Here is a 25197-nt window from a genome sequence, read left to right as displayed (position 1 = left end):
ATCTGAGTGATTTTAAGAATTGAAGAATTGCTTTTTTGCTAGTGGTCTGAAGGGAAGGCTACTTTATTTTTAAATAAGGGTCCCTCCACTCGTCTGTCGATGCATTTGCTTCATGTTCCCGTTTTCAGTTGTAGGGCTGCAGGAAGGCAGAGGCGATATGAGCAACGCAATGCAGAACCCAAACCACGAGAGGTTCCTGTTTCACTGAGGCGGCACACACTCCAGGCCAGTTTAGAGGTGCTTGTCAATGGGACGTATGAGAAAACAGAAGAAGCAGGGATCAGACTGCTGGTGGACAGAAATTGAACCCAGGTCTGGGAAACTGTGAGTCACCAGTGCTAGCTATGAACATAAACTTGACAAATAAGAGGAGGCCATTCAGTCCATCAAGCTCATTTGTATTGCTAATAGCTAAACTGTCCCAGTATCTTATCCAGAATCTTCATAAAAGCTATCAAGATTTTTGTATCAACTCCATGTCTCTTTAGTGTGTCACAGATTCCCACAACTCCTTGTGTAAAAAGAAGTACTTCCTGGCTTCAGCATTTCTCCTTACTTTCCACTGGTGTCCAAGTATGTGATTCACTGTTATGTTGAAAGAATTCTGCTGGATCTCCTTTATCAATGTCTTTGAGGATTTTGAAGACCTGGATTAGGTCCCCATGCAGCCTCCTCTGCTTAAGACTAAACAGATAGATACTTTATTAATCCCCAAGGGGAAATTCACACACTCCAGCAGCAGCATACTGATAAAAAACAATATTAATTAAGGAGTGATAAAAATACAGTGCAAGGTGGAGAGTGTAATGCAGGTATAACAGTCAATAACTTTGAATAATGTTAACGTTTACCCCCCCCCCCCCCCCCCCCGGGTGGAATTGAAGAGTCGCATAGTGTGGGGGGGGGGGGCAATCTCCTCAGTCTGTCAGTGGAGCAGGACATTGACAGCAGTCTGTCGCTGAAGCTGCTCCTCTGTCTGGAGATGATACTGTTCAGTGAATGCAGTGGATTCTCCATAATTGACAGGAGTCTGCTCAGTGCCCATTGCTCTGCCACAGATGTTCAACTGTCCAGCTCTGTGCCTACAATAGAGCCTGCCTTCCTCACCAGTTTGCCCAGGCGTGAGGCATCCCTCTTCTTTATGCTGCCTCCCCAGCACACCACCGCGTAGTAGAGGGCACTCGCCACAACTGTTTGATAGAACATCTGCAGCATCTTATTGCAGATGTTGAAGGACGCCAGCCTTCTAAGGAAGTATAGTCGGCTCTGTCCTCTCTTGCACAGAGAATCAGTATTGGCAGTCCAGTCCAATTTATCATCCAGCTGCATTCTCAGGTATTTATAGGTCTGTACCCTCTGCACAGAGTCACCTCTGATAATCACAGGGTCCATGAGGAGCCTGGGCCTCCTAAAATCCACCACCAGCTCTTTGGTTTTGTTGGTGTTCAGGTGTAGGTGGTTTGAGTCGCACCATTTAACAAAGTTCTTGATTTGGTTCCTGTACTCCTCCTCCTGCCCAATGCAGCCCACGATAGCAGTGTCATCAGTGAACTTTTGCATGTGGCAGGACTCCGAGTTATATTGGAAGTCCGATGTATATAGGCTGAACAGGACCGGAGAAAGTACAGTCCCCTGCGGCGCTCCTGTGTTGCTGACCACAATGTCAGACCTGCAGTTCCCGAGACACACATACCGAGGTCTGTTTGTAAGATAGTCCACGATCCCTGCAACCAGGTATGAATCTACTCCCATCTCTGTCAGCTTGTCCCTAAGGAGCAGAGGTTGGATGGTGTTGAAGGCGCTAAAGAAGTTCAGAAACATAATTCTTACAGCGCCACTGCCTCTGTCCAAGTGGGAGAGGGATCAGTGTAGCATAGAGATGATGGCATCCTCCACTTCCACCTTCTCCTGGTATGCGAACTGCAGAGGGTTGAGGGCGTGGCGTACCTGTGGCCTCAGGTGGTGAAGCAGCAGCCGCTCCATGGTCTTCATTACATGTGACGTCAGAGCGACAGGCCTGAAGTCATTCAGCTCACTAGGACGTGATACCTTTGGGACTGGGGTGATGCAAGATGTTTTCCAAAGCCTCGGGACTCTCCCCTGTTCCAGGCTCAGGTTAAAGATGTGCTGTAGAGCAGGGGTCCGTGGCCCACTACCGGGCCGCAGCCGTCTGACAGCCGGGCCGCGAGAGAACTGCCGGCAACGGAGACTCACTCAGACTTTTCAGAATGCTTGGCGGGCGGGGCTTTGCAGCGGCGCAGAGAGAGGAGAGAGACCGAGGTGAGAGAGTATTACAACAAAGTATTTTTATGGTCCCGACAGTTTCCCCATATGACACGAGTCTATAGAAATCATGTTACTACGAAGTACATTCAGCAGATGCTTTCATTACAACGAAGTGACCTTGAAATGCTTGAACTAATCATCCACAGAGCAGTTAGATCTGTGGTCGCAGCTCAGATGTGCACGTTTGCACAACGATCCCCAAACAGAAACATTGTAAAAAAAAATTCTTTCTTCGAACTTTCCTCGTACTGTTTTTTTTTTTTTTGCTGTTTTTGTTTTCTGTGGTTTTCAGTGATACCTTTTGCTTATTGCTTGTCAACATTTGAAAAACATCCATTGAAATTTAACTCACTGTCACCCTCCTATAGAAACGGCAGACACGAAAAAAAGATAGCAGTGTTAATGTTTGTGATGTGCAATCTGTTGTAACGGCAAATGCAAAGCATATGTCTTTGTTATATGCAAAAAAAGAAGAAAAATCTTGGGTTGCAAACGTATGCGAAATGCTTAATAATAATAGAAATGTTATGTAAATTGTGTATAAAATTGTCGTCCCCCCCTGACCGGTCCGTGGAAAAATTTGCATCTAATAAAGTGGTCCTTGCTGTCAAAAAGGTTGGGGACCACTGCTGTAGAGGACTCCCCAGCTCCAAAAGGATTAATTCTCTGAGTCGGTCACAGTAGGACATGCCGTTATGTCCCAGGATGCACTTGGTTGCTCTCCTCCGCACAGCTTCAAGTGCTGCGATGTCTGTTTTGTAGCGTGGAGACCAGAATTTCACACGATACTCCAGATATGGTTTCACTAGTGCATTATAAAGTCTAACATCCCTCAATTTAAATTCAACAGTTTTACAACATAATCTAACATGTTATTTGCCTTTTTCTTTGCTTTTCATTGCTTACTCACATCACTTAAGCAATGAAAATGTAAATATCTAAATTCCTTTTCAGAAGCTGCTTTCTTTAGGACACTGTCTCCCATCTTGTATAATAATTGCTGCTGCTTTTGTCCACATGTAGCATGCTACACTTTTCTACATTAAACTGCATTTTCCAAGTATTTTCCCATTTCTGAAGATTGTCCAGTTCCACAAGTCATGTGAATGGGAGTTGCCATGGCAACATTACAAAAAAGAAAGCACACGCAAAGCAGAAACACCTGTTTAAATTCAAGCTGGGGGGCATGTAAACCAAAAAAATAAGAAATAAAAATTTGAAATGTTCAGCAAAAAAAAAAAAAATTGTATTTCCTGATAATGTTAGCTAAAAATGGGCATATGATGGGTTGTTAGCACTTCCTGTTTACTTTTGGGCACAAATTGCAGAGTACATCAACACTTAATATGAATGAGTGTTATGCTTGGCAGGAGAGAAGCAGATCTGAAAGAAATCCAGAGATCAGGAGATGGATGCAGAGGTTGAAATCGATCGTACCAATAACCCTAACTATCAAAACCCAATGCGTAAAACAAAATTATTGAAAGGAATGTGTCATCCAGATACCTCTTAAAGGTTGTCAAGGTTTCAACTTCAACTCTATGACTCAATTGTTTGTCCCAGAGTCCAACAGCTCTTTGCGTAAAGAAGTTCTTCTTGGCTTCAGCCCCTTAATTTCCACAGGTGTTCTTGAGTACGTGATTTGCGGTTAAGCCAAAAGAATTCTGTAGGATTATATTCTTAACCTACGAATGCACACAACGTCTTCATATTATCCCCAGTTGTGGATGCTGCTGTTGTGCTATGATTGGAAAAACAACAACAAGAATAGGAAAAGATCAGAGGAAGAGATGCAGCCAAGGACTGATCCCGGGAAGTTAAAAGAAAAACGAACTGTAGGCAAGGCAAAGTCACTTGACTTAGGGTGTCAATTTATGCTGATCCATTTGCAACAAGGTGTCGGTAAGAGCACACAAATGCTTCAAAAAAGGCTTCCTAATGCAGTGTCTCGAGTAGTTATTAACCAGTCACGTAATCTTCAATATACTTTATTGATTGAACCTTATTCATGCAGTTTTCAAATGGGAACTTGGTGTCTCCCCGTCTTCTCTCTTAAATTATAATGGAAAACCAAGAACATTTGTGGTTCAAATTCAGATGATATATGTTCCTTATTACTCTGAATCCAAACAAACAACTGTTAATTAAAACCCAACTAGTACCTTGGTCATGTACTAAAATATGCCATCCAAAAAAAAATGGTGACTGCTTCGTTATACCACCAGACCACCTGCTCACTTCCTGATCACCCACTCACCTGATAGAGCTGCCTTTGCAGTATGCAAACTGGAATGACGCTGATTATCTTACACATGTGAGTTAACTTTTAATAAGAACCAAAAACTAAATCCAAAAGGACGAGCCACAAATTAACAAGAAGACAAAAAGCAACAATGGAGTATCTGCAATCTCCGATAGAGATGTGACCTGAGCGACCACCTGTTATCTTGTTGCCCTGTTGATGTAACTGAGCCAACATGTACATAAATGGTGGTGGACGTAAGTAAAGAATAATGGCCGTAAAACAATAAAATATAAAAATACCAAACCAAAAACTAATATAATAAACCAAATCCTCCAATTAATAAACTAGAAAAACTACACAGAAAACACTGTACTACATTAAGAAATGCCGTCATAACAGCCGGGTAAGATGTTATAAAGCTTCATTCTTGTGCCGTCACAAGTGTGACTTCCATGGAGCACATCCCCTAGCAGCAGTCCATAGCAGTGTGGTAGCCAAATCAGCAGTCCCAGCGATAGACTTTTTGCTACCCTAAGCAAAGTTTAAAATGGTGCATGCCACCTCCTTTGTTTTTGAGTGAAATCACCACTGCCAAATATGGAGGGTGTGGACACAAAACAGTGACTTTACAATGTGGGTTTGTTGAGTGGGATGTTTGATTTCTTATAAGCATCATCTGCTTTCAAAAAAAACCTCGAGTTTAAGGAGAGCCATTTCAGAAAACGCATCGGAATTGAGCTGTATTGACAGGCTTGCAGTAATTAATTAATTTATTTAATGCTTCTCTAAGATAAAGTGCATATCAAATAATCAAATTATTGCTTGAAGTATAGTATACTCTTAAGCTCTCTGTGTAAACTGCTAGTCTGACAGGTAACTCATTTAATCCTACCAAGTTAGCTTCATAAACATATGGAAAGATTTTTAAGCTTTTTTACGACCCTCCCCAACTGTGCTGCATGCCGAAAAGCGATTGACGCATTTGTCAAGGGTTACTTGTCCATTGCCGAGGCAACTGCGGGTTTGTGGTGCCACTGAGACAACTGCAAGTTCGCACCCTCCCCATATAACACATCTGTCGCCCGATAGTTGATGTGAGGAACAGTCCAACCCAGCCACTAACCTGGCCCCATCACTCCTTGTTTGCTGTGTCTGTGGGAATTGAAGTGGTAGCTCCCATTTGAATAAATACCCTGACTGTTCCTGTTTTGATTGCAATAAAGTTGGCTTTCTTGAGGCCTTTGGACTTGCCGTCTTCTCTCGGGTGCAACACAGTAACTCGCGCGTCACAATATGCTTTTCATTTAGGATGCAGAAAGAAACTGATAGGCTGAATATAATCACAAAAACTCCATGAGATTAAAGTGTACTGATTATCTTTAAAGATTTACCCATGACGGCTATTTCACTAATGTTTGCAAATAATGCAATATAACTGTCCAATAAATGCAGGACCTTGGAGAGTTTTTCCAATTAGAGACAAACTATGGAGAACTTTATAGCTTGGCAAGAGTGAATGTCATAGATGGTGGTGAACAATGAAGAATGATATTTCCTAAGTTTTAATGCAAGTACTAATATAAGCCTAATTGGGAGATGATTATAGTTTGAATTAAATCAGCCTTTAGCAATATAGTCAGAGCCTGCAGCTGTGGTCCTGTTTGCCATTTTAATGATTTAATTTTATTTTCTGTATCTATGTCGTGAACTGTGTTGCTTAAAATATTTTATGTGAGTTTTTCATGACCCATTAATGCTAAAATGAGTTTATTGCATCATAACCTATTTTTTATGTTGTAAAATATTTTGCACCATCGTCGTCGCCACTCTTTTAGTTGTTTACAGATGACGCGATTTGTTTATCCCGTCATTAGGTCTTTACCCATGTTAGGGACTTTTCCTCAAAGGTTATGGCCTCCGGTTTACAAAAGGACAGGTTAAAAGATTATCTTTTTGAGCACTTCCTCATCTGAGTTTCGGGATGCTAAACGTATTTACTCTCTAAACTAAACACTCATTAGATTTTTTTGAGTGCTGACCCTTCGCTTGCAAATTTTTTGATTTTTTTTTTTGCCTCTCATTTCTGTTCTGACACTTGATTTCTTTAACTCTCCTTTTCAACCCTTTTTGCCTTCAGTCTGCGTATCATCTCCTGGTTCTATTTAAAAGTATGCTTGCAGGAAATGTAAGAAATATATATATACTGTATATATACAGTACTGTGCAAATGTTTTAGGCAGGTTTGAGAAAATGCTGTAAACAAAGAATGCTTTCAAAAATTGAAGTGTTAATCATTTATTTTCATCAATCAACAAAATGCAGTGAATGAACAAAATTGAAATCTAAATCAAATCAATATTTGGTGACCACCCTTTGCCTTCAAAACAGCATCAATTCTTCTAGGTACACTTGCACACAGTTTTTGAAGGAACTCGGCTGGTAGGTTGTTCCAAACATCTTGGAGAACTAATCACAGATCTTCTGTGGACGTACAGTAGGCTTCCTCACATCCTTCTGTCTCTTCATGTAATCCCAGACACACTCGATGATGTTGAGATCAGGGCTCTGTGGGGGCCATACCATCACTTTCAGGACTTCTTGTTCTTCTTTACGCTGAAGATAGTTCTTAATGACCTTGGCTGTGTGTTTGGGGTCGTTGTCCTGCTGCAGAATAAATTTGGGGCCAATCATACGCCTCCCTGGTGGTATTGCATGATGGATAAGTATCTGCCTGTATTTCTCAGCATTGAGAACACCATTAATCCTGACCAAATCTCCAACTCCATTTGCAGAAATGCAGCCCCAAACGTTCAAGGAACCTCCACCATGCTTCACTGTTGCCTGCAGACACTCATTATTGTACCGCTCTCCAGCTCTTCGACGAACAAACTGCCTTCTGCTACAGCCAAATATTTCAAATTTTGACTCATCAGTCCAGAGCACCTGCTGCCATTTTCTGCACCCCAGTTCCTATGTTTTCGTGCATACTTGAGTCGCTTGTCCTTGTTTCCACGTCGGAGGTATGGCTTTTTGGCTGCAACTCTTCCATGAAGACCACTTCTGGCCAGACTTCTCCGGACAGTAGATGGGTGTACCTGGGTCCCACTGGTTTCTGCCAGTTCTGAGCTGATGGCACTGCTGGACATCTTCAGATTTCGAAGGGTAATAAGCTTGATGTGTCTTTCATCTGCTGCACTAAGTTTCCTTGGCCTACCACTGCATATACGATCCTCAACGTTGCCCGTTTCTTTGTGCTTCTTCAAAAGAGCTTGAACAGCACATCTTGAAACCCCAGTCTGCTTTGAAATCTTTGTCTGGGAGAGACCTTGCTGATGCAGTAGAACTACCTTGTGTCTTGTTGCTGTGCTCAATCTTGCCATGACATGAAGCTGTCTTCCACAACCTCACCTTGGTAGCAGAGTTTGGCTGTTCCTCACCCAGTTTTAAGCCTCCTACACAGCTGTTTCTGTTTCAGTTAATGTCTGTGTTTCAACCTACGTGTGACTTTGATGATTATTAGCACCTGTTTGGTATAACTGGTTGATCAGACACCTGACTAGAATCCTACAAAATCCCTGACTTTGTGCAAGTGTACCTGTAAGAATTGATGTTGGTTTGAAGGCAAAAGGTAGTAACACCAAATATTGATTTGGTTTAGATTTCTCTTTTGTTCGCTCACTTTGCATTTTGTAAAATGATAACAATAAACAATCATTATTTATATTATTTCTGAAAGCATTCTTTGTTTACAGCATTTTTTCACACCTGCCTAAAACTTCTGCACAGTACGGGTGGGGGGGAGGAGATGCTCACAAATCATAATGTGACATTGACTTCTTTATAAAAAATGAGAAGTTATCACTATAAAAATGATATAAAAAAGGAAAAATAATACAAATTTATCACTAGAAAAATTGGGATTTGCGCTTAAGGTGCACCTTACAAACGTCGCCACACTGCAGCGATTACCATCTCCAGGGAACATGGCAAGTTCCCGGTATGTCAGGGACAAACTTATTAGGAATCATCACAGATAGCTGATTTACGCTGGCACAACATTTCCAAGTCTTATTTCTCTTCTGAGATCACCTGGGCTTTCTTTTGTAATCACATTATTCTTGTTATTATTATCATTGTATTCATTTTTTTTGTATCAGTACTGGAGATAATTATGCTGTAGAGATTCCTTGCACATTACTTCTCAAACTGACAATTAGCAGCTTAGGTGAAAAATTACACCACCATGAATTTTCAGTATCCACTAATGATGAAGTCACAAGCAATAAACTGTCTCCCAAAGGTTATCTTTGCTATGAAATGACTTGATTCGAGAACCACATTGCTTCAATTGTATTTAGTAATGCATACATAGAGGACAAATACGTCTTAATTAGTGCACTGGGAGCTCCAGAACGATGACCCTTGGGTTTTATTTCATTATTAGACATATTACATCCCACGGTTATTTAGTACTATTCAGTGCAATTCAACAGAACATTAGTCTGGGGAAAGTTACAGAATAGTAAATTGTTTTGAAAAAGTGGGTTGCAAAAGTGACTTAATAGCCACTACGTGAGAGGAAATATAATGCAGAGAAAGAACATAAATCATTTTTTTTTCTATTGACATATCTGAGTTTACCTTTTGTGCAGCAGTAGTGATTGGTTCAAGGGCATCACTTCACACTGAGTGACTGTACTTCCTAGAACTCCTTCGACCTGGACCACCGGTAGCTGATAACCAGATTGATGGCTGACACTTTAATTGGCCAGTCCAAGCTGCAAAGCCACAGGAGTACTGCAAACAAATTGTCAGACACGGGGGCATCTCCAGGCTTCAGTCTGCATGTGGCGTCACTTGGCACCACGCATTGCATTCAAATATAGTCAGGTCACATAACATGCTCAGAGTCGTCACAGTGTTTTTTTGGTTTATTTTTTTTTTGTAAGGGGAGTAATGTGACAAGTAAATGACAGACTTATTTAGATTTCCTGTGGTTGATGGAAGCCGAGAGGCACTGGGGTGAAAACTAGGATGCAATTGAACTATTAAAGGGACAGCAAGGCAAAGAAAGCCTGAAAGAGCATAAGGCACTCCATTAGTACTCTCATCGCTACACATATAGTCACCTTCTGAACTGAGCTTTTCCATGTTAATATTGTAGGGAGTGCTGTGTGAATTATCACATAGCATTAAGAGATGATCGATCACCTAAGAGGACAGATTTGGGATTGGGATTACAAATAAGTCCAGGTGGGCTAAACTGTCCTGAAGGGACTGCCATTTTATGAAGTAAATTCTTTCCTAGAAGAATCTCTCCTTTTATTTTGATTCTTCCTTCTCAGTTGTCTTTATGTCTTGTACCGTCATAGTCCTTGTAGATTTTTTGGACTGACACACTGAACCTAAAAGTTCAGTAGCAAAGTAAAAAAAGTGTTTTTTTATATAAAAAGGGATAATTATGCTAGGGGTTGATTACATATGCACAAGGAACAATACAACTATAAACAAACTTCAGTATTCACTAGACTACTGTATGATACCACCGCTTGTCTCCAAGATGAAGTCCCTTCCTACTAGTCACTTAAGTCCTTACTAACTGCTATCTTCAAACTCCAAGCTCCCTGATCCAGTAGAAGGAGCCTTTGAAGCTCATAGCCACTTATGAGCATCCCACAGGAAATATGATACCATGTCAATAATTATCCACACTTTTGTGTTTGTTTTGTTTAAGTTGGCTTTCTCCACACACATGTGGAAACAAGGTGTGTCTGTGGTCACATTGGTATAAAGTTTCATCCTCGATTAGTCGGATTCTCTTGTTGTTTTCTAGGATTAAACATGGCCACTCCTATCTCCATTTTCGGGGAATAAGAACAGCAAGCAGTGATCTGTATTTTATGGGCTGAAGGTGTACCAGGGGCCTAAATCCTCATCAGCTTGTCAGAATCATTGCACGGACTTGCTCAATGTTGTTGTCAGTAGTTGATGTGACAGGTGTCCCTCTCTTTCCTTATCCAAAATGCTTGTCCCACCATTTTTGAACTTCTCAGTTCATTGGTGAACAGACCATTGTGGTAAAACAACATCTCCATGTTTTGTCTTGGTAGAGTTCTATATTAAACGTTAACAATATATAAAGTTATTGTCTGTTTTTACCTGCATTATTATCAATCTTTAATTTAATATTGTTTTTTATATCAGTAAGGTGCTGCTGGAGTATGTGAATTTCCCCTTGGGATTAATAAAGTATCTATCTATCTATCTATCTATCTATCTATCTATCTATCTATCTATCTATCTATCTATCTATCTATCTATCTATCTATCTATCTATCTATCTATCTATCTATCTATCTATTACTCTCCTTTCCCCTTTTGTATTATTAATATGTAGCCTTTGTCAGAATGCCTCAAATCTCACAGTCTTACCACTCTTTATAAGGTATTGTACCATATAACTTCTCCCCACCTTCCCTTCTACATTTATAACCTCAGGCAATTAGGTGTAGTAAAAGACAAGCAGGAGTTAAGTTACACTTTAAATAAGGTATCATTGATAATATTCATAAATAATAATAATAAGCAAAGTACAAGTGAATGTTGGCATCCATACAACCTGATAAATGCTGGTGTGTAGTTTCAGGCGGCACACAGACTTGTTAGTTACTTAAAATGTCTCTAGTTAGGTCTTCATTTTTGGTCAGCTTTTCTTCAGAACAGGCCACATGCCTGTCTCAATATGGCTGCTGAGCTGTGTTCTTCATTGTGTTGCCCTTTTCAGTTCATGGCGTGAGATACTCCTTTATCAGTTGGTAAGAGAGAGAGGGGGAGGGTTAAAGCAAGAAAATTTATAGATTCTCTGTCCACACCCTACAGCCAATAGGGCGTCATGGTCCTACTTAAAGGCTTCTGATACAAGCTAATTCCAAACAGCCATAATTTAGACCAATGAGGGTACAGAATGGAGCATGGACTGGTACAACACGTAGCTGCACCCACCACATGACAAAACGGCATGAGATCCTGGTTGGCATTACGCCCCCAAGGCAGACATGTGGTCCGGAAATGAACATCTATCTGCCACAGGCAGGTGTTACGTGGGTGTCCCTTTGGGCTGGTCCAGCCATTTGGGTCCTCTGTGAGTCAGATCACCCTCTGGGAATCTCACCACATGGCCATAGTGCCATAACTGACGCTCCCTCACAATTCAAGTAATGTGCCTCATTTGGGACTACGTGAGCAACCACTCATTCGACAAAGTCAAACCAGCTGTACCCAAGGATCCAAAGAGACACAGCACTGTAGGAGTCCAGTCTTCGCCTCAGGTCACTGGATAGCATCCATGTCTCGCAATTATATAGCAAGACAGGAAGCACAAAGACTCACAAGATTTGGACCTTTGTCCTTTTACATAGATATCTGGAGTGCCACACACCCCTTTCCAGCAACCTCATGCTCTCCCAATCCATCTACTGACGTCATAGAGTCTCCAGAAGACATTAATGTCACTGCCAAGGTAAGTAAATCTTTTAACAAGGTTGGCACTCTCTCCGCAAACAGACACACTGCCGATGGTTGTGTCTATGGGGTCATTAAAGGCCTGGATCTTGGTTCTTATAAAGGACACTCACAAGACCAGACACTCCTACTCCTTTTTGTCTCTCTCGAGACCCAATCAAAGCCTCCATTGACTCCTCAAAGATCACAGCATCGTCAGTCCATTGGAAGCATTGAACAGAGTAGGAGCAAAAACACACCACTGACAAACCCCACAATCAACTGGGGAAAATGCAGAGGTTCTGCCACCACTCTGCATGGCACTCACAGGGACCTTACCACACCGAGAGCAGTGTCACCCCTGAAATTACCATAATCCAAGCAATCACTCTTCCCTTTCCAGATAGGGACAAGGGTGTCTTCCCAACTGACTGGAAATGGAATGTCTCCCAAATGTAAGCAAGGACTGCTTGCAATGCCAGGAAGGCAGCCTTACCACCAGCCTGGAGAAGTTCACCCTGGAAACCACAGATCCCTGCAGCCTTCCCTTCCCTCAGCTGGTTCAGCACCTGTGTAATCTCAATGAGACAGGGCGGTTCACAGCAAATTGGAGGATCAGCATGAAAAACCGTGGACCAGAGATATCCAACGTCCTAGCCGGAGGATCAGATTTAAACAGCTGCTCAATGTAGCCAGCCCAGGTCACAACTGCAGTTTCATCTGTAAGGACCGTTCCATCAGCCGTCCTGACTGCGGCTCTCCGAGGAGCAGATTCAGATGTGCGTAATGCTCTGATTCCTCTGTAAGCAGGACTTGGGTCACTGGACCATAGATGGTGCATCATTTGCTCACAGGTTCCTCTAACAAACGCCTCCTTATATGCCCTCAGAGCCCTTGCAGCCATCCTTCTCAGTTCCTGGTACAGACCGGAGTTGCCATCAAACCATGTGTTGCGACTCCTCTCAATGATATCCAGAGTGCCCTACAAGATGAAAAACATCCTTCTGGGAACACCAGTAACACCATCACAACCCTCAGCAACCTTCAAGGTCTTCCAGATCACACTAGGATCAGCAGTCATACCCGAGTCTACAAGTTCCCCACACAAACTGCATGAAAATTAATCAGATACAGCCTTATCTGGGAGTCTGGCCAGGTCCAGCGTCATTTTCCTAGTAGGTGGTAGACTACTGGACCTAAGCTGGATCTTCAGAGTAGCAACAAGAAGTCTGTGGTCAGAATTCAAAAACTGGGCACTTCTGTAGACCCTGCAGTTTGGTAAGAGCCTCTAGCATCTGCCCAGGATGTGATTGATCTCCTTCACCGCACCACCAGCATTGGAATACCAAGTCTAATGCCCAGGATGTGATTGATCTCCTTCACCGCACCACCAGCATTGGAATACCAAGTCTAACTATGTGGCTCAGGACGGTGGAACCAGAATCCAGCGATCCGCAGCCCCTGACCATTTGTAAAGTCAAGGAACATGGAGCCACTTTCACCATGGGGATGGACACATACACTGAGACAACAGACAAGCCATCCAGAGAGTGTCGTAATCGGAGTCTCATGATATGGTCATTGAAAGGAGTGACATCGGACATCATTGGAAGGAGCCGATCTGCAACAGCAACAGCTACTCCCCGAGTATGACAGCCATCAGAGGGACCAGACCAATAAAAGGCGTACCCACCTACAGAGATCTGTCCGGTCCCAGGTGTGCACACCTCAGAAAGTGCCACCACCAAAATTGTGGAGTTTACAAGGCTCCTCCGACAGCAGAGGAAGATGATCATCATGTCAGAGAGGCCAAACGTTCCATGCACCTACCCAGATGGGCCGCCTCAGATTGGGACCCAAGTGCTGCTGTGCACCCGGAGACACCTCAGCACCACACTAGTACTGATCCCCAACAGGCCTGACCCCACTGGCTCTCCGATGGTTTTGACACTTCCAGGGATGGGGCTGCCAAGATCTTTCCCCCATTCCCTTCATAATGCAATTAGCGTTCCTATGAGCTACTCCTGTGGAGAGCAGAAAGGTGTAATGTTCATCATCTTAGAGTTGCAGGAAGTTGTTGTTTTTTGTTTTTTTTTCACAGTGGCTGGTGTGCCAAAACTGTCACCAACCCCCATGATTTCCCTGCAAGTTGGAGGACCGCTTGCAGAGCCGAATGCAGTTTAACATCATACCCAGGACATATCAGCATTGACTTAAAAACTATGAGCGAACATGCAGCTGAGGTGGGAACGTCTGAAGTCACAACTGGTCATTCTGAGTTTCTCTGACAAATTCATTTCTTATACATACTGTTTATGTGTATTGAATCGTGCACTTTTTAGTAGTACAAATTATCCTGACTGAACTTTTTTTTATTGCACCATGTAAGAAAAAAAGAAAGACAAGGAAAAAGGTTTGGGGTTCTACCCCGAATATTCAACTTTATAAATAGCGAAAAAAGGGAGGGTTGAGTAGTCACTGCTGACTGTGTCCAAAACTGGACTGAGGAGAGAGGAAAAAGTGAACATTTTATAGCTGCTGAGGAGGAAGGGGTGTGTCCAAGGGGCTGGAACTGGAAGTGATGTCACTGATAGGGAAGGTTCTGGAATTATGCAGGCCTCTTTTCGAAGTGTCTGTAGGGAAGGGAGAAAAAGGCATTAGTACATCCCGACAACCCTTGTCTCGGCATTGACTGCCTCCCATGCGCTCGTGTGTAACAGTCTGTTTATAGTGTCCTCACAGAACCTCTCAAAAAGAAATTCAAAACAAAGTAATGTAACTCTGTAGATTATATCATTAAGATGGATCTGAATTCCACAGTGACTGACGCTTTTCATCACACAGCTCTTTGGATCTAAGTTCATATCTTAGTCAGGTCACTTCTCTGTTTTAGTTTTGCTCAGTCACTTGTAGTCACTCGTTGGTTACTCTGATTTCTACCACATCCCAAAGACGGCCACACTAATCTGACTTGGCTTTTGAAACTGGCAGAGAGTAGCACACAAATGTAGACTGGAGGCCCATTCAGAACTGCTTGCTGCCTTTCTTCTTGCAGAGAATCACAGACACATGGAATAAATTACCAAGTAGTGTCTGTTATGTGTCATCCTGGGTTTATAAGCATTATCTGTTTTATTGCTGTTTTTGTTATATTTTCATTGTGTTTCATATTTGTGTGTAATTTCTGCTATGTTTACATGATTTGTCACTTTTGTACTGTGTCTTTAAATGAGTGTCCATTCTGTGTGTTTTGTGGGTGGAGGTGGACTTCCCTCTCACTATATATTGAATGAGAAATAGGATCTCCTCAGTGGATCATTGAGTTTGTTTTTCAAGTTTCTGTGAGTGTTTTTCTTTTTAAGTATTTTGTTTTTTGTGGATTATAGATTGTATTTTTTGATTATGTTCTTTAAATTGTGTATTGTGACTTGTTCGCTCTGGATTGTCTCTTAGGCAAATCCTTTTTGCCTTATTTTTTCCTTTTTTCTCTTTTCATTAATACATCCTCCTCCATCCATCCATCCATTTTCCAACCCGCTGAATCCGAACACAGGGTCACGGGGGTCTGCTGAAGCCAATCTCAGCCAACACAGGGCACAAAGCAGGAACCAATCCCGGGCAGGGTGCCAACCCACCGCAGACATCCTCTTCCTTCTTCTATAAACATTCCTTGTTTTTGGATCATCTCTACAAGTCAGGGTTTTACATTTTTTTTTCTGTCTTATAGGAGATTTTGATATATGGTGGAACTTTTAAAACCAGTTCCCCATTTTGGACCTGTGTAGGGTCCTTGTCTGTTTTATGGGTCTTTTGAAGGCCTCACACACTGCCTGAAACTCTATCACACAAAAGTATAGTAGAGAAAACAACAACAGGGATCTTGAAAACTTGACTTGATGTAATTTTAGAGAAATTGTCAAGCTCTTGTGGACTGCTTGCTCCGTTGTAATCAAAAATGTCCTAATATTCTAAAGTGACTCACTATTCTACTCTTTTGAGAAAATGTGTGGATGATGGGTGACTTTGGGTGTGCGGTTGAGTGGCATACCACCTGGAGTGGGTTTCTGCCTTGTATCCAGTGCAACTAGAATGGACTCCAGACCCACCATGGACATGATTTTGTCTAAGTGGTGTCAAATAACAGAATTAACAGATAAATGGTCAGGGCACAAACATCCGGTGGTAAAAATTCAGAAGAAATGTAGGAAAAGGTTAGGTGCGTCACTAGTGAAATCTTGGCAAATACTTGCAGCATATAAATGACCTCCTTCTGAGAGGAGATCCATTCTGGCCAGAGTGACTCAGACTACTTGTGGGAATGGGTTACGTAGCATAGAATGTGGAAGAAGTGGTCCATTTACATTTATTTATTTGGCTGATGCCCCTTACAACATTTATGATACAGTTTGTTGCATTTCTTTTGGCTTTCCAAATAGAGCACAAGCAGGTCAAGGGACTTGCTCAGGGTCACAGAGTGGTGTCAGTAGCAGGATTTGAACCCACAACCTCAAGCCTTAACCACTACACCACACTGTGTGCCACACTGCCTTGTCCAGGTAAGAAATAACATCAGTAGTCCTCCAGATAGTTCTCCTCCATTCTAGAGCAAACGGAGCCTGTATTAAAGACAGTATCGCACCCAAATCCTTCCCTGTATTCATTTTAGTTAAACCTAAAACCGTGAAACACACCCAGTGCTCGTGTACTTGTTGGTGGGTATGAAAATGTATGAATGTTTAGCACCCATCTACCTTGTAGTCCTTTTACCTCAGCAGCATAATATATTATGATATAACCGGAAAATATGTTGACATATCTTACAATATACTATAGAATACAAGTAAGCCCGCAATTCGCCAGAGAATCGGAAATCCAAGAATGGCAATCAGTTTCTGTTCCGTCCAATATCTGGATGGATGACATATTATGGAGGGCGGGTGCGTCTGGGGAAATGTCATCTAATTACATATGCATATCTGTAGTAAAGTGGTCTCGTTTTGTGGAGACGTGATTCCGTTGCCTTTGCTGACAGCGACTGCTGGCAGAGTGGAGCACAGCAAGTTCAGCCCTGTGCTCTGCGTCCATATCCGGTTTACGCCGTGTAGTTTGGACGTCTGGGGATTCCATACTGTAATACTGTAATGTGATTCACATATGCGCTGAATCCTCTCGTTTTTGTTTTCTCTGTGGCGGGCTCGTTGCAGTGCGGCAGTGCGTGTACGCCTCGATGCGCCCTGCGTCCATATCCGGTCTACAACCTTCAGTTAGTAATATGGATATGTAGTTATAAATATATATTTTAAAGATTATAACTGAAATACAATGAAACATGCATTTCCCTTAATATATTATAGCAAATATAATATTTCTAAATACATTGTGTATAAGACATGCAGTATTACTGTGTGCCCAGACCCATTTTTCTGAAAGGTCATTCATGGCTTATCTTTTTATCTGGAAGAAGTAAAACACAGACTTCCCAACAAATGTAATTTACTTTGGACTCTCTGTAACTTGCCAGAAGTTGTTCAAGAAGGTGGCTGTGTCCGTAGATGTGGGTGGTAATGCATTCTGTGATCAAACATGTCCTGTAAACTTGATGTTTTCTGACAGTTCAAGAAAAAATTATTGAAGTGACAATGCTAGCATTTAATTAAATGTGTATTTATTCAAAATGTATTTCTAGAGACGAATAAATGTACTAACTATAAATACATCTAGAATATTAGAGTGCCTGTTCTTCATCAAATTTTCTATTATCATAAAGTTAATATGCTGTACAAAAATGGCACATATATGTTAAAATACTAGGGGGCTCCGCCCCCTGCTCGCTTCGCTCGCCAACCCCTGGCGTTGGGGCATGACAAAGAGTGAGATGTATGAATTAGATATAGAATAGTGTGCAGGTTTGGATGATGCCTATATAAATACAAAATAGAGTGTCTGGCATAGAGTAATGTTTTATTGGAATATTTCTCTGTATACAACATTAGTAGTAAAGATGATGTCTTGTCTTTGAATGAGTCTTCCTTGGCATGGATCATTTTTAACTTTAACTTTAACGTGAGATGAACATCGAACACATGAGAAGGCAACATAAAGTTGTCCATGTCCAAAAACGGGTTCAGAGAGGTAGATGCCAACCTTGTCCATGGTTTGTCCTTGTGATTTGTTGATGGTCATGGCAAATGCAGGTTTAATGGGGAACTGTCGGTGTTTCAATGTAAAAGGTAATTCTAGGTCAGAACTCGTAAGGTCAATTCCAAGAATGAGAACAGTATTGTTAGCATGTGAATCTGAAAGAACTGTTGCTTGAATAACATTGTGTGTCATGGTGTTGACGACTAACCGTGTGCCATTGCATAAACCCTGTTTAGTGTTAAGGTTTCTTAATAGCAGGATTATTGTTCCGTTTTTAAGGGTAAGGTTGTGTTGTGGTCATCCGTCCGGGTTAATAGTGTTCAAATATTCTAAGGGGAAATTCAGATGTTCATTGTCGTCATCAGAGTCAACTTTGTCAGAGCTTAGAAAGAGCCGTGCCTCTCCAGGAAGTAATGAAATGACCTGGTTATTAATGTGATTAACATTAATATTTTTTGGACATAATATAGTGCGTTGTGTTAACCACATATGCGAAAGCAGTATGGGCCATTGCCTTTTGGTGGCCTGATATGTACTCCGGTAGATGCAAAAGCAAATGAACTATTGTAGGATCTAATGCAGTTCATAAAGTTTTTACTTTCAGGCACATCGTTAGTTAGAAGCTTCTGTAGATATTCAGGATATGAATGTAAAGGAGGCAGTCTAATCTGCCCCTTTTGACAACAACGTGTAAATTCATTATTTGTATTGCCAGTTGTTTCTTCTGTGAAGTTAAGTGAATGACAATGATTGCAAATGACATTCATTAATCCCAATGAATTTTCCTCAATAGTGCACTCATTATTGAAAGCGTTGTCAGCCAACTGGCGTAAGCGTTTAGCAGACGTCTGGCGTTGATGTCTGCGACGGGCATGTTTTGCTTGTGGTGTTTGAGTGCCGCGTTGTTGCATGTCCATTATTTGTGACGCGCTATTTTTGATTTTTAATTGATCCGCCTCCGCTTTGCGCAAAGTCCGTTTCACTCTACGTCGTGCATTGTTTGTATCGTGCCTTGTCCGTTTTTGTATGTCGGTCAGTTGAGCTTTCTGCTTTTCGAGTCCTGCTTGCTTGTTTTCTGGCCGGTCATATGCGCGTTGCTTTGCTCCCTTTTTTGTATGTCTGAGACACGAGCTCTTTCTTTTGAAATCGTGCTTGTTTCGATGCAGCACTTTGAGACGCGCGCTGTATGCATCTACGTTCAATGTGTCTGTTCATTTGGGCACGTCTCTGTAACGGGGTTACTTGAGCTTTGCGTTTTTTGATCCGAGACATTTTTTCTCACGTACTTTCCGAAGCGCGTTGTATGCGCCGCCGTGTATTGTTTTGGTTTCATTCGTGTTCGTGTGTTTGGTCCCGTTATCCGATCCGAATCGCTTTGTACCCGTGACCGTGTATGCATGACTTGTTTGTTCCTCAGCGTGCGAAATATGGATAAGTATTTAGTAGGATCATACTCACTGTTAATATGGAGCCTTTTCTCCAGTTGAACGGTTAATAGTGCTTTATTTTAAGGAGATCCACCCATGCTGCCTAGTGTGAAGGTTTTGAAATGACGTATGTTTAATATGGACGTTTCCTTTAGATATGTGGCTTTGGGTGTCACTTCTTATTGTTGGGGGGGGGGGGGGGGGGGTGAGGATTGTTGTTGCGCGAATCCCCCTCTTTGTGTGTGTCTGGTCCGTTGCTTGTAGGGTGTGTGGGGTGGTTTTGTGTTCTTTTTTTTTGTGTTCCAGGGGCTTGTTAAATCCCCCTCTTGGTGTGTATCCCGTCCGGTGCCTGTAGGGGGGGGGAGCCTTGCCGTTGTGCGCGAGCGTCTTCTTTTTTTTTTTGTGTGCTAGTTTCGTGTGCAATGGGTTTCGTGCGGTGCCTGCCTTTGACTACTTTTTTCTTTGCCTTTTCCTTTTTTCTGTGCTTGCGGCGTCTCATTTCTTTGTCCTCTTTTTTCTTTGCTCAGTTCTTTTTTCTGTGGTCTTGTCCGCCTCTCGCGGCCCCTCATCCGCCTCTCGCGGCCCTTTCTTGCGCCTGCGCAGTACGTCTTTTTGTGGCTACGGCCCATGGCCGGATGTTCCTGCGTCCATCCGGTTTAGCATTCTCGGTTAGCAATATGGATATTAATCTATCTATATACTGTACTTTGAAATATATAGTATAACATATTTTAAATATGTAATAATATGTGTGATTTTACTGTATATTCTTCCTACTATTTAAAACTATATTAAATGATGTATTTCTATTTTGGAAAATATATTACAATATGCAAAAATGGCAATAATTTATATATTTCAGTATACTTCAAAATATTATGTATTTACCCTTGAAGCCTTTTGTAATATATTTTAAAATATATTCATATTGCAATCAATATATTTTTAAAAAATATATTTTAAATGTATTTCATTTTTGTAAGGACAGTTCTAGAAGCTTGTGCTAATCCATCTCAAGGCACCCTCATTCAGTCAGCCACAGTCACTCATGGTAAGCCAGTTTAGAGACACCAGTAACAGTAGTCAGTCAGTCATTATCCAACCTGCTATATCCTAACACAGGGTCACGGGGGTCTGCTGGAGCCAATCCCAGCCAACACAGGGCGCAAGGCAGGAAACAAACCCCAGACAGGGCGCCAGCCCATTGCAGGGCACACACAAACACCAGGGACAATTTAGGATCACTAATGCACCTAACCTGCATGTCTTTGGACCGTGGGAGGAAACCCACGCAGACACGGGGAGAACATGCAAACTCCACACAGGGAGGACCCGGGAAGTGAACCCAGGTCTCCTAAATGCAAGGCAGCAGCGCTACCCACTGCGCCACCAGTAACATTTAAAGCTAAAAATTCAGCAAGGTGTAAATATTTAACAAGGGAACAGAAACAATAGGTGAGCAAAGTCAGTCCTGGATGGCTGCAGGGGTTGCTGGTTTTTGTTCCAACCCAGTCATTTATTGTTGATGAAGCACTGATTGCTTGTGACATTTTCTGCTTCATTTTAGTGGTCTCGCTTGTTAAGATTTTGAAGCCGTTATTGCTTATTTAGGCTTAAACAATTGCAGTCACTGCTTTTAATTGTTCCTTACTAGCAATAAGATGCAAATACAAACGAATCAGTAGTTCTCCATCTACCTTTCCATTTACACCCGTGTGTATCAATTGTGCACTGTTTAGTTCCCCCTAAAGATTTTATTAAACCAAAGAGAAAAAAAGTGAAGGATTGAAAAACACTGATCCATTTTAGGGTTCAAATCATTTGGATGATATTCTTAGAAAGGAAACCATCTGTGATATAAGAATAACCTGACATTGCAAAGTTAAAACACTAACAAGTGTAATAAAAAAGCAGACCACAATCATAAAGGTTTGAGATTTTTTGGGCTCCATAAAGCAAAGTTTGTCAGTGTTTTCAAAACCATGTACAACAAACAGAAACAAAATGGCTGGGCGGACAATTTATAAGGGGGGACCAGAAGTGATGAAAATGATGTTGGGGAAGCCGTGGTGATAGATGGGTAGATGACATCATCAGGAGGGGACCAGAGGTATGAAGGGAACCTGGAAATGGGTGGAGTCAGTAGTCTTCCGGGAACAGTTATGACGGCGGTGCTTTGTTCTTTCTGGAGGAACATAAAAAGAGAAGTTAGTATCCCGCCATTGTCCCCTGGCGCGACCTGAAGGACCTGGAGTGCGTCGGGTCCTTAAGCCGCTCCCCATGCGCTTGTGTGTGACACAAGCCATAACATTAAATAAGATCTGTTATTGGCAAGAACTGGTTTCTAGTTAAGCAACTGGGTTGGAACAAAAACCTGCAGCCACTGTGGCCCTCCAGGACCAGCGTTGGGTTACCCCTGCTCTAAATGAATAAGCGTATTTGGACCGGACTTGAATTTAGCCTTTATTGCCAACCAAGAGATGTTGGTAGATAATTTTTCTATTTCATTCAACATGGTGAAGGTTTCTGCACTGTGTGGACCACCAGGGGGCATACCGCTGCCCCAATCCACCACAGACATACGTTAGACACAAGTGCAGGCACGCACTTTTGTTTTCCTTCTTTACCCCCGTTTCCTACCGGTACAGCACAGTCACAAGCACAGGTCAGCACAAAACCTTTTTCTTCTCCTTCTTTCCTCCTGACTCAGCTACTCCTAGCAAGCTTCGTCTTCTCCCGACCCGGCTCCCAGAACAGCGGCTGCTGGCTCCTTTTATAACTCACAGGGAAGTGCTCCAGGTGCTTGTTGACCTATTTCCGGCAGTACTTCCGAGTGTGGCAGCAGTGCTGCATCAAAGGGCTCAACAGTTTTCCAGGCGCCCCCTGTCAGTGGCCACAGGCCCCAACAGGGTTGAGCTTCCATGCTCCAAACCCGTGGTACCACCATACTCTAGGGGGGGGGCAGCCCTCTAGCACTTCAGGGTAGGCAATGTTCTGAAAATGGTCCTTCCATAGTAAAGGCCTTCACGGCTGGGTAAGGGCCCCGGCCTTCTGCCACAATTGATAACCACTGTACATGGCTTAGAGGTTTTAGGCCAAGGCTACTAATACACGTGTCATGGTTAGAACTGAGAAGGTGGTGAGGACAGTGAGCCCTTTAAAAGACTTATGAAGAAAGCACAGCATTTACACATAACAGGGTGAGTGAACTCATTCACTAATTTCTGCATCCCTTTTTATGCTTGACTATAGATCCATCATTTAAACACTACCACGTTCGTTAACCAGTAATAGCTATGAAATTTCACCTCACTGGGAATGCTGCATACGCCCAGTGCCACAAAGCAGGAAGGTAAAGAGTTACACATTAAGGATTGGCTTGGTGAGGTTTTCCCACTTAGTCACAATGCATTCTCAGAGTTCAAGGGTCAGCGGAGATGGATGGCTTTATTACGCAGTTTATAATCCATTCTCTTGACAGAACGCCAGCTGCTTGCAAGGCTTCCCATTAGTCTCATGCGAGATGGAATCAATTGGCAGCTGTGACTCCCATTCCCAGCAAGCATTCAATTAAATCTGTGAGGTCTGTAAGTATTCCTGTGGGCCTGTGTTTAGGGGGTTAATAGGCCAGATTCAAAGGCATCGGAGATTTATTTACCTTGTGCTGCTGACTCGAGGAATTTGTATGTTAAGGGCATCTTGACTTTCCCTGTTCAGTCATTTTCACTTGACAGAGATGCATTAGAAACGTGACAGTGAGAAAAATTGATATACCAATGAAAATCATAAAAGCACAGTTACGCAAAGTCTAAAAGAGAAACAATCGGGGTGATATTAGAATGAGATTTCCTCATATTTATTGTCGGATCTTTATGGGGGGGGGGTCGTCATACAAGTCAGACTGCCTATATTTTACATAGGTTTGCCTGTTGGATGAATTTTATTGAAAATTTACATATTATGGATTTCATTGCATTTTCGTTTGGGCTGTTGAACGCTTGTGTTCATGCCCACCTTGTTCATTTCAATTTAATTTGTATGAAATAATAATCTCAAACCAGAGTAATCCATTTCAGAGTTGCAAAAGAGCAGGGGGTCTCTTGATAGTATTGGGCACAGGCTGGAACCAACCATGGGTGGAGTTTAAGGGGAGGCTAGGGGGCCTGCCCCCCTTGGATGCATTATGCTACTAAAAGTCTCACAGATGTAGGGTATTTTTTACTCAGTTTTTTAAGGCCATAATTAATTTAAATATTTTTTAGTAAATAACGTATTAGGTGCAAGGAGACACAGTGGTAGCACTGCTGCCTCATAGTAAGATGTAGGTGCCCCCTATCTGGAGTTTGCATGTTTCTCCAATTTCTTCTCACAGTCCAAAGACATGCGGTTTAGGTGGACTGGTGATGCTAAGTCATCCCCTGGTATGTGTGTGTTTTTACCCAGTCATCCAGGGATTGTTCCTACCTGTGCCCCTTGCTTGCCGGGATTGACTCCAGATGCCGCCTGCCTTAGATAAGTAGGTTTAGAAGATGGATGGATCAACAAATACTATCATTTGTCCTGCCCAAAGCAACTGTCTTTCCTTTAAACAGACAGAGAAATATCCATTGCAGATTAGTTCGCTCTTTCAGATTTAGCTCAAGAGAGCTTATTTCAACTTGCGTAATTTTTTCTACAGTATATTCCTCTTTTATGCCTCCGATAGCCACTCCTTTTAGCAAAAGACATCACCAGTAGTCAGCACGAGCAATGAAAGCAGCAGAAGGGCTTTTGCCTGCATATGTCTTCTGCACAAACAGCAGAGTGGCAGTCTGAGCAAACCTCTATCACACGTCACGCACTGTGACAAAATATTTAATATACAAAAAGATGACATCCATCTCTTCAATGAAGCAAATGAATAACAGAAAATGCTTCAACTTATAAATCAATTAATCAAGTCCCCGAATGCATCCAAATGTCATGCCGTGTATTGTGAATGGTGGGAAGGAATAAAGATAGATAGATAGATAGATAGATAGATAGATAGATAGATAGATAGATAGATAGATAGATAGATAGATAGATAGATAGATAGATAGATAGATAGATAGATAGATAGATCATTATTGTCATTGTCACTTTTACAAAGGAACAACAAAATTGAAGGTGCAATCGACTCAGTGTGAGGAATATGAGTTAAAAAGACAACAAGAGAGAAAATAATAACAAACCGAATTGTAATAAATATACAAATTGCACTTGTTGACTTAAGTCTATATTGCACATTGGTAGAATAATATGGAGCAGTTTTATTTTGAGTTCAGGACCATGATTGCTTTCGGATAAAAGCTGTTTTTAAGGCGGTTTGTCCTAGTTTTCATAGCTCTGTATCTCTTGCCCGATGGCAAAAGCTGGAAGAGGCAATGACCGGGATGTGATGAGTCCTGTGAAAGGATAAAGGATGCTCATATGAAGTGTTTGGGGTGCCAGCCAGGTCGGGCCTTTTAATTTCTGTGGCAAATAATAAACAAAATAGGCACTCAAGAACACAAAATCGACTATATAATAAAATACTAAGGTCTGTGCGTCCAGTCACCCTAAGCAATCTGATTGGTC

This window comes from Erpetoichthys calabaricus, chromosome 14 (genome assembly GCF_900747795.2).
Source record: "Erpetoichthys calabaricus chromosome 14, fErpCal1.3, whole genome shotgun sequence".
NCBI classification, from domain to species: domain Eukaryota; kingdom Metazoa; phylum Chordata; class Cladistia; order Polypteriformes; family Polypteridae; genus Erpetoichthys; species Erpetoichthys calabaricus.
Note: the sequence above shows the minus strand (reverse complement) of the source record.